A 10,694-nucleotide genomic window follows, 5' to 3' on the forward strand; every position below is an offset into this window, starting at 1 on the left:
TTAAATGACTGTTCAGTACAGATATGAAGGCCAACAATCATGTTTTACAGTCCTGTGGTCTCAGCCTCAGATACTTATTAAATCACACAAAGCTGGTGTAGAAACACACACGAACAAAATATGTTCTCCTTCATTTCTGTCAAACAAAGCTGTATGAAACGTTTCCAGCGGTTGGTGTTATGGTTGCTAGGCAACCTGGGAAGCGCGACGGAGGCTAGACCGTCCCTTTTCACGAGCCTCGCACTTCCGGCCTTAGCGGTCTTTGAGTACGCGGCCCTTGAAGACCGTTGAGGCTGCGTACTTTAAGGCTGCAGACCCTGAATTGGGATACAGCCTTAATCCCTCACCTCTAAACAGCTCTCTTTTCAGGAGACACACTGCTGGCTAACGATGTCATGTGATCAAACAACGTAATTTAATTGGCTGAGAGCCGCTCGACTCGATCTAGTGCTGATTGCTCTGGCTTGGGTCATTTAAGTTCATCACTTTTGCAGTTGAATTTTTGCAGGCGAATTTTTGCAGGTGAATTTTTTGCTGGTGAATATTTGACGGTGAATTTTTTGCAGGTGAATTTTTTGCAGGTGAATATTTGATGGTGAATTTTTTGCAGGTGAATTTTTTGCAGGTGAATATTTGATGGTGAATTTTTTGCAGGTGAATTTTTGCAGTTGAATTTTTTGCAGGTGAATTTTTGCAGGTGAATATTTTTGCAGGGAAATTTGGAGGATAAAAATTCAGTGTTATAAATTCAATGTCTAAAAATAGTTGGATTCTGATGATACTATATTTCTTCCATAGAGGATGAGCCCGAGGATGATGTGCAAGTTGAGGGGGAGACTGGTTTGGAGGCAGGCAGTGGTGCGCTCTGAGGTGTCTGCCCTGGAGGAGATCCGATTATTGTTAACAGGCAGGTATTCTTTTAGTAGTGCATTGTTAGAGTGCTAGAATATTACTTGCAATATCTGTATTAACAGGATTGTGTGCACCTCTTTGTCCTTGTATCTTTCTGCATACATTTCAGTGACGTGGCAGCCATCAGTTACATCAGCCCTGCAAACCCAAGTGATAAGATGATGCGGTGGACAGTGGAAGCAAGCATCCCTGAACAACTACTGGCCACCAAGCTGTATGATGCTCCACTTAGTAGCTGGAAATGCAAACCAAGGGTCTGACTTGTGGCATCTCATTCCTGTCTTAGGTCCTGGTCCAGCAGATTGAGCAGTACTGCCCGAGACTTGCTGCTCAGCCAGAGGCCTGGTAGACGGCCTCTGTCCTAACACCTCATCCATGGGGACAAACCAGGGCCATGTAGCAGCAGTGGTCTTCCCACTCACCCCCTCACCTGATGCGGGATACTTGTGATCTTAAAGGCAGAGGGAATCAAAAGTGGCAGTTCACCAGAACAGCAACAGTACAGGTTTACATGAATAAGTTCAAATAATACATATTTCAATAGTACTGTACACACTTTTTAATTTTTTCTTTAGGTTGTCCCTTTTTTTTCCCCCGCCTGCAACGGGGTGATTTTGCCTGCCAGGCTGTACCTCCAACCCACAGCGGCTGAGTTCTTGGCACCGGTAAACAGGTGTTCGTTTTCACCCCGGAGTTTGATGAGCTCAGCCGTCTGCTCCTTACTTCCTGGAATATGACAGGACATTGGAGTAAATTCTCTACCATCTTACACTTCTGTTTCATCATTTTTCTGTTTGACGTTTGAACAGCATATTCCGCTGTGTTTCCGTTTTGTTCTCAGGAACAAATACAACACTGACATAAGCCAAACAATAACATTTTTAAGTTATTTGGGTGACTTGTATATCATGTTTAACCTGAGTGGCAACAGACCGCGGCCGGGGGTCTGCAACACATCACATGCAAACATGGGATGTGTTGCTACATTGAGTTGAGATATTTGGAGTTTACACAGCTACATTTTTGCCTGTTGATATCAAACGGTTTATTTTGTGACCTTCACAGAGTAATATTAACACTAACTGTTCAGTTGAAAATCAGCGGGACTGTGCATTTACAGTCACCTACGTGTAACCACTGTGAATAAATTCACCTTGACATGTACAATTGAACTTCCATTAACTTTTGCATCTTGACATTTGTGTCGCTTCTTCCAAACTAACATACATTTATGAATGTGAGTGCCCTCCACCGCTGTTTCTACCGCGTCTGTACCTGCTGCCATCGTTACAAACTGAATTGGCTGGGCTGCGCTATGCATTCTGGGATATATTGGGCCACGAAGGATACACCAACCCATCCTTTAAATCCGGGGAAATGAAGGACATTTTTTGGCCGCATTTTGAGAAGCCTTCGAATTGGGACAGCCTTCGTCGCGTCGCTGTGATCTAATCGCCCTTAAAATGCTGCCTTCAAGGATACAGCAATAGTATGAGATATCACACGCCTGCATGTCCTGGCTGAAGACATCAATTCACACATTTAAGGCAGATGACATATGATATCATATGTGCAGCCCCACCCTCACATACACTACAGGTCAAAAGTTTCAGAACACCCCAATCTTTCCAGTTATTTGTTGCAGTTCAAGTTGTTTGAGACCAATGAATAGGTGGTGAACTGCCAGAGGTTAAAAAACGGTAAGGTTACCCAAAACTGAAAAATAATGTACATTTCAGAATGATAGAAAAAGGCCTTTTTCAAGGAAACAAAACATGGGTTAACAATTTAAAGCTGTTCTGCAACAATGGAGATTGATCAAGCCTTGAAAGCTGCTGCTACTACTTCCTACAGCTGTTCCAACTTTCCTGGATTACGTCCAACCTCCTCTGTCTGCATAAAAGCAGTGTTGGAACACACTGTGGTACCAAACCCTCGTCAGCATCAGTTAAACAGTATTGTACTGCAGAAAGTAGTGTGATGCTACAAAAATAATGAGAAAAAGGTGATTAACAATGGAAGAGAGACAGACCATCATAACACTTATAAATGTCGGTCTGTCCTACAGAGAAACTGCAAAGAAAGTCAAAGTGTCAGTGAGTACAGTTTCCTTCACCATCCAAAGGCTCAGAAACAAACTGTGACAGGAAGAGGTCTGCAGACCCAAAGACACACCTGAATCAGACGACAAGTTTCTGAGAGTTAACAGCTTGTGTGATCGGCGGCTCACAGGACAACAGCTTCAAGCACAGCTCAGTAGGGGTCATAGTAAGAAAGTCTCAGTTTCAGCTGTGAAGAGAAGACTTTGAGCTGCAGGTTTGGCAGTTGCAGCAAGAAAGCCAGACGTCAGAATAAGACAAAGAGGTTTGTCTGGGCCATGAAACAGTCTCTGAAGACTGGAAAACTAGACTGATAAATCAACATTTGAAGTCCTCGGTTCATCACACAGGATCTTTGTACGACTTTGAGAAGGTGAAAGGATGATTCCACAGTGTGTGGCATCGACTGTCAAACATGGAGGAGGAAGTGTGATGGTCTGGGGATGTTTGCTGGATCCAGGGTCGGTGACTTGTACAGAGTGAGAGACACCCTGAACCAAAACCACAGCTTTCTGCAGCTCCATGCAGCACCCTCTGGTATGGACCTAGTTGGTCAGGGGTTCATCCTACAGCAAGATAATGACCCAAAACATAAGTCCAAGCTGTGCCAGAACTACCAGAGGAACAAAGAACAAGATGGTGAGCTTGGAAACATGGAGTGTCCAGCACAGTCTCCAGACTTAAACTGTCACGGCAAGGAGAGTGAGCCGTGTGGAAATAATAAAGGTGGATCCAAACGCAGGCACTTGTAAAGGTGTGAAGGTGGTTTATTGAACACAAAATAAAAATAGACAAATGGCAAACAGAAAAAAGAACTGAATTATACTGGGAACTACTGAACACGAACCTGAACATGAAGGAAGATAGACGATGGTATATGATGGTGACAGCAGGGAGAACACACGAATGGAACATGGTAGATACACAGACGGACCAGCGACTACAAGGACAGAAGACACGACTTAAATACACTCAGAGAAACACAGGGAGATTACACACAGGTGGGGGACACAGCTGGGAGTAATTAACGAGACAAGACAAGAGAGGTAAAACTGAACACACTCACATGAGACGCAGATCTTCACAATAAAACAGGAAACAAGAAACACTACACAAGGATGCAGACTCGACACTGAGAGACAGAGAATATAACACATGGAACCTGAACTATACTAAATGTGAGACACAACCGAAGATCAAATCCTTAAATATGGATAAACAGAAACATAGAATTCAAATAATAACCCACAAATCACAAAGGTCACAAAACGATCATTCAAGAAAAAAACCAAAACATAATAAACTCAGAATGCTGGGTCGAACCAACCCAGAACCGTGACATAAACCCCTTCGAGCTGGTTTGAACTGGACAGAAGAGTGAAAGCAAAGCAACCTACAAGGTCCACATTTATGGGAACTTCTGCTACAGATATGGGAGAATATTTGATTTCTATTGTTGTCACGGTACCGGTCACTGATCCAATGTTTTTGTGTTACAACTGTGTTAAAACTGCTCCTCCCAAGCAAGAAATTAAAAGTACAACTGAAAATTCAAAGACTGCTTGTGTGGCTACAAAAAAGAGGTTTTCAAAGGACTGAAAATCTCTCCAGGGTTTCAAGCTGAGCTTGTGATCTCAGCAAGCTCTGGACCGCTGGACGCAATAGAGCCTATGCAACCTGCAGAGCCTATCTCAGCGAGCTCAGACGAGCCAACCCAGCCTCTTCCATCATGGGCTGAGTGCTTAGGTGAGCTCACTCAGCCACTAACGGAGCTCATTTCACTGCCACCCCTGAGCAGACTGGCTAAAGCAAAGCAGGCTGTGTCTGCTGGAGGCTCCGGTGAGCCGGTCCGTCAACCACCAGGTGAACCACCAGCTCAACCGCCTGCCACTGCCAGGCTGCCATCTGGTCCAGAGGTCAAGAGCTTCCCCCTTGTCGCAGCTTTCCACATGGCCGTCCTCTCGACCTGCTTCACCTGTGCTGCTGCTGCTTCCCACACGGCTGGCCTCCTGAACTGTGCTTTTAGGACCCTTTTTGTGTTGACCCTATGTCAGTATATCTAGTTTTGCTTCCTTTTGTCTAATTATGTATAATTGGTCCCAGCTGTGTTTCCCTCCTGTTTCCCGTTCCCTCGTTACTCCCTTGTGTTTTTGAGCCCTGTGTTTTTCTTTGCCCTTTGTCTCCCTCACAGTGCTGTGTTCTTCCTTTGTATTCCTAGTGTTTCCTAATTCTTAGTTCCTGCTTTGTTTTCTAGTTTTTTAGTTTGAGTTTCTTGTTTCTAGTCTTTTGCTTTTGGTTTAGTTTTTGTGTTTAGTGTTTATTGCTGGGAGTTTCTTCCCAGCAATATACGTAGCTGCCGCTTTGAGTTTATTTTCTCTCCGTGTCTCATGCTTTTGGTCATATGTGGCCAGATGTTCTCGACATTTAGGTGACATTCAGGTTAAACTAACACAGCACTACCTCAGCTCACTTTGGGGTAAATCACTGACTAATGTGCAATATACTCACTGAAACAGATTTGTGAAAATGTGCAATATTATGCATCCAATACTAGGAAGTATATTACCACTCTCTCTGTGCAGGGTTTTTGTATATAGTAAATACTATGATTGCTCCATTCCTTGCTTTATTTCTATTTTCCTTTTTTAGTTGCTTTGTCTTTATTGTCACAGTCTGGCTGAGGCAGACTGTATGTATATTGAAAAAGGACTCAAGTGCAGACCAAAACAGAATGTGAAACATTACATGGAATAACAAAAAACAAGCCGTTTATTAAGGCTGACAAAGAAGTACAAAACAAAGGCGAAATTAAACAATAAACTGAACTGGGTGAACTAAGATTAAAGCATGAAAAAACCTTGAATGTGGGACCTGGCATGAAGACATGGAAAAAACCTGGATACATGAAGATGGCAGACAACCTGACAAGGAATGACTGAATACACACGAACTAAATACACACAGGAGGATAATGAGGGAAGTGGAAACACATGGGGGAAACAGCTGACACACATGAACATAACGACATCAAAGGGGAGAGTAAAACTAAACACATTGAACACAGGAACACAGGACCTCTTCAAAATAAAACAGGAAACATAATGGGATGCAGACATGATAACATGAACTTGACAATATAAGACACGCAGTGTGAAACACATAATCCGTGAGGGAAACTTAAATACAGGGGTAGAAAACACAAAGGGAATCTAAATAAACAAATGAACTTAGAAAACCCAGTGAACTTAAACATAAACCATAAACATCAAAATAAACTTAAACTCAAAATGCTGGGTCAAAAGACCCAGGATCATGACATTTATCTTGTTAAAAATGTAACTTGACCTGGAGAGCTCTGCACATAAATTCCAGTGTGCATGGACTGTTGGTCCTGTGCGCAAATGGCAAATAAAAATCTTGAATCTTGAAGAGAGGTGCTGAGCTTTCAACTGATCACCATCTGGTGGTGAGTTGGATCAGGTAGCAGGAGAGGATGCTGGACAGACCTGGCGTGCCTAATCATATAGTGAGGGTGCGCTGGGAACGCCTGGCAGAGGTCCCTGTCAATGAGATCTTCAACTCCCACCTCCGGCAGAGCTTCAACAGCATTCCAAGGGAGACCCGGGAGATTGAGTCCGAATGGACCATGTTCAGCAACTCAATTGCTGAAGCTGCTGCAGTAAGCTGTGGCCAGAAGGTGGTGATGGCTGTCGTGGTTGTAACCCCCAAACCAAATGGTGGACAACAGAGGTGAAGGGAGCCATCAGGCTGAAGGAGGAGTTCTACCGGGCTCGGATAGCCTGTTGGACTTCGGAGGCAGCCGATAGGTATTGACAGGTAAAGTGTAACACGGCGCGGGCAGTGGCTGAAGCAAAAACTCGAGTGTGGGAAGAGCTTGAAAAAGACATGGAAAACAACTTTCGTACTGCCTCAAAGGAATTCTGGCAAACCGTCAGGCGACTCAGGAGGGAAAACGGTGCTCAACCTTCACTGTCTATAGTGTGACTGGAGCGCTACTGACTTCACCTGAGAACATTATCAGGCAGTGGAAGGAATACTTCGAGGGCCTCCCACTGACACGTCTTCCATAGAGGAAGAAGAGTCTGGGGAAAAGGGGAGCACCTCGTCTATCTCCTGCAGTGAGGTCACTCAGGCAATTAAACAACTTCTTAGTGGTATTGCCCCTGGGGTGGATGAGGTCTGCCTTGAGTTCCTCAAGGCTCTGGCTGTTGTAGGGCTGTCTTGGTTGACACACCTTTACAATGCTATGTAGAGATCAGGGGCGGTACCTCTGGATTGGCAGCCTGGAGGGTGTGCTCCAACTATAAGGGAATCACATTCCTAAGCCTCCCCGGGAAAGTCTATGCCAGGGTGCTGGAAAAGAGAGCCTGGCCATTGGCGAAAATCAGATGCAGGAGGAACAATGCGGTTTTCATCCCGGTCATGGAATACTGGACCAGCTGTTTGCTCTCTTGAAGATACTTGAGGGGGCATGGGAGTCTACCAGTCTAGATGTATTTTTGTGTCGAGAAGGCATTCGACTGTGTCCCTCAGGGTGTCCTGTGGGACGTGCTTTGGGAGTATGGGGTGTCTGGCCCGCTGCTTCGGGTCATTCGATCCTTATACAACCATTGTAGGAGCTTGGTCCACATAGTCGGCAATCAGTTGGACTAGGCTGATCTTAAAGCTCTCATAGTAGCGTATCACCCCTCTCACACTTCAGGCTTACTTGCATTTAAAAGTAGAATGAAAGGTTCATCTTTGATTGATTAAACAAAAAGAAAAAATATGTATAAAAAATATATAAAAAATATATAAATATAAATATATTACAATATTTGTCATATAAAAATATGACAAAATAAAGCATTTTTAACACAATCCCTTCAGTTCACCGACTCAAAAGTAATTGGACAAATTAAATAACTGAAAATAAAACGTTCATTTCTAATATATGGTTGAAAACCCTTTGCAGGTGATGGCAGCCTGAAGTCTTGGACTCATGGACCAGATGCTGAGTTCCCTCCTTTTGAATGCTCTGCCAGGCCTTTACTGCAGCGCTTTTCAGTTGATGTTTGTTTGTGAGCCTTTCGTCCGAAGTGTGGTCTTCAGCAAGTGAAATACACGCTCAGATGAGTTAAGATCAGGTTACTGACTTGGCCATTCAAGAATATTCCACTGCTTTGCTTTAATAAACTCCTGGGTTGCTTTGGCTGTATCTTTTGGGTCATTGTCCAAGCTATCACACTGCCTTTGCTGTGTTTTGCAGATGACCTGTATGCTTCGGATCATGAGCTGTTCCACCCCTTCTCCATGTTTTTCTTGCCATCATTCTGGTGGAGGTTCATCGTGATTTCATCTTTCCAAATTATTTTTTTCCAGAACTGTGCTGGCTTTTTTAGATGTTTTTCAGCCAATCTAGCCTTTCTGTTCTCGAGGCTTATGAATGGCTTGCACCTTGCAGTGAACCCTTTGTATTTACTTTGATGCAGTCTTCTCTTTAAGGTACACTTGGATATCGATATCTCCTGGAGTTTCGTTCACTTAGCTGATTGTTGTGAAGGGGTTTTTCATCTGCATGGAAATGATTCAGCAATCATCCACCACTGTTCTCTTCCATGGACATCCAGGTGTTTTTGGACCTGTTCACCAGTGCTTTGTTTTTTTCTCAGGATTTACCAAACTGTAGATTTTGCCACTCCTAATATCGTAGCAATGTCTTGGATGGGTTTCTTTCTGTTTTCATGGCCTAAGGATGGCTTGTTTCACCTGCATGGACCGCATGTTGTGTGTTCACAGCAAAATCTCTCAAATGCAAGCACACCACACCTTTTATCTGGTTAATTGATAATGGCATAACAAAGGAATTGCCCACACAGGGCCATGAAGTGCCTTTGAGTCAAATTTCCAATTGTCCAATTACTCTTGGTCCCTTCGAAAAGGGCGTGGCACGTGTTAAGGAGTTGAAACTCCTAAGCTCTTCATCCAATTTAATTGTGGATGCCATCATTTGAAAGCTGAGAGTCCACAAATTATGACCATGTTCATAATATAACTATAACTGGAATATGTTTCAGTAAACATGTAAAAAAAACAAAACTTGTGTCAGCGTCTAAAAAATATATGGAACTAACTGTTTGCTGCAATGCAGTAATATTTCTTCTCCAGTCACCTTTCCCACTCACTATGTGTTAGTAGACCTCTCTGCATTCAATCATTACTTATTAATAATCTCTGGCTCTCTTCCACAGCATATCTTTTATCCTGTCTTCCTCCCCTCACCCCCACCCTGTTGAGTCAGATGGCCCCGCCCCTCCCTGAGCCTGGTTCTGCCGGAGGTTTCTTCCTGTTAAAAGGGAGTTTTTCCTTCCTACTGTCACCAAAGTACTTGTTCAAATGGGATCACATGATTGTTGAGGTTTTCTCTCTTTTAGTTTTTGTTTTCTGATGTATCTTACAATATAAAGTGGCTTACAGCAACTGTTGTGAATTGGCTGTATATAAAAAAAAATGGAATTAAATTGAATTGAATTGGAACTGGGACAAGTGATCCATGTGGCTTGCCTTGCAGCACCTTCCTGGTCGGAGAGGGATGTACAGCATGTCGGTAAGGTGCCAAGGGCGTACACATTGTGCTATGGTGGATTCGGGCTGGTTCAAATATTCCATGGTGTCATAAACATTAATGCATAAAGTTATATCACATGAGATTTGGACAACATTCAGCTCTCAAAAGCCCAGCAGCACTTGTTCAATTCCCAGATGTTTACATATTGCAAAGAAGAGGGGATGATACACAGTGGTATTCATTCATGTACCCAGCAATGTTTGAGACAAATTGCTGCCATCACAATGCCCAAATGTCCCACTTTAAACAGTACATATTGTTAGTTTAAAAATTTGATGGTTTTTCTTTTTTTAAATTTTCTGTGTTCTTCTGCTGTTAATAAAATATGATTTGGAAGACACTGCATTGCATTTGGGTTTGTTTTTTTAAAAACACATTACACAGACTCCCAGTGTTTTGGGGACTGGGGTTGTACATGTTGACAAGTATGTAATGGCAGACTTCTGCACCCCAAACCCATCTGGCCTGCTTGGATTGCTGAAATGTACTGCAGTGCAGCCAGTGTTCCCTTTGTGTACCCAAGAGAAAATGGCAAATAGAGATGCCAGGTGTGTTTTGCAGAAAGAAGATAAAATGACATCAGTTTAATAAGCTCCCACAATTTTCAAAGCCCTACCAGGAGGCAAAATGATGAAAAGCTGTGGGGTGGTTGACTCACTTGTGTGGAGCTGGAAACTTTTATTTAACCCAAGTTAATTAGATATGTTCATCTCTTTCATCAAGGCCACCTTTCTCTACTAAGGTTCCATAACTCGATCTGGCATAATGGCAATGAACAGGCATTTTGGCTCCGGTGTCAATCACTGACACTGCTCTGTTTTAACTTGCTTCTTTTGTTGCACATTTTTATTCATCGGCCATCATTCTTGTAAAGAAGCAGAGAAAGGTTTTTCAGATTAATTGGATCAACGATTAAGTGGGAGGCATCCCACCCCGCTGAGCAGAGACAATAGCAGAAGAAAGGGTAAATGCAGGCGCCAGCTGAAAATTGACACTTGAATTAGATAATGAAGAATAGAGGGTAGAAGAAAAGAAAAGAGGCCCATCGGTGTGAG

The 10,694-nt window shown here is 43.2% G+C and overlaps 1 long non-coding RNA gene across 1 annotated transcript; it reads right to left on the minus strand.

The window, feature by feature from the left end:
- Positions 1 to 647: 647 nt before the first annotated feature.
- On the minus strand, positions 648 to 4,042 carry LOC112843332 (uncharacterized). The gene is made up of 3 exons (XR_003215629.1): positions 3,859 to 4,042; positions 1,469 to 1,638; positions 648 to 1,363 (listed from the first exon to the last, which is right to left on the minus strand). It is a non-coding gene; the product is annotated as an uncharacterized LOC112843332 (long non-coding RNA).
- Positions 4,043 to 10,694: the final 6,652 nt, after the last annotated feature.

The sequence above is a fragment of the Oreochromis niloticus genome, linkage group LG20 (genome assembly GCF_001858045.2).
Source record: "Oreochromis niloticus isolate F11D_XX linkage group LG20, O_niloticus_UMD_NMBU, whole genome shotgun sequence".
In the NCBI taxonomy this organism is placed as follows: domain Eukaryota; kingdom Metazoa; phylum Chordata; class Actinopteri; order Cichliformes; family Cichlidae; genus Oreochromis; species Oreochromis niloticus.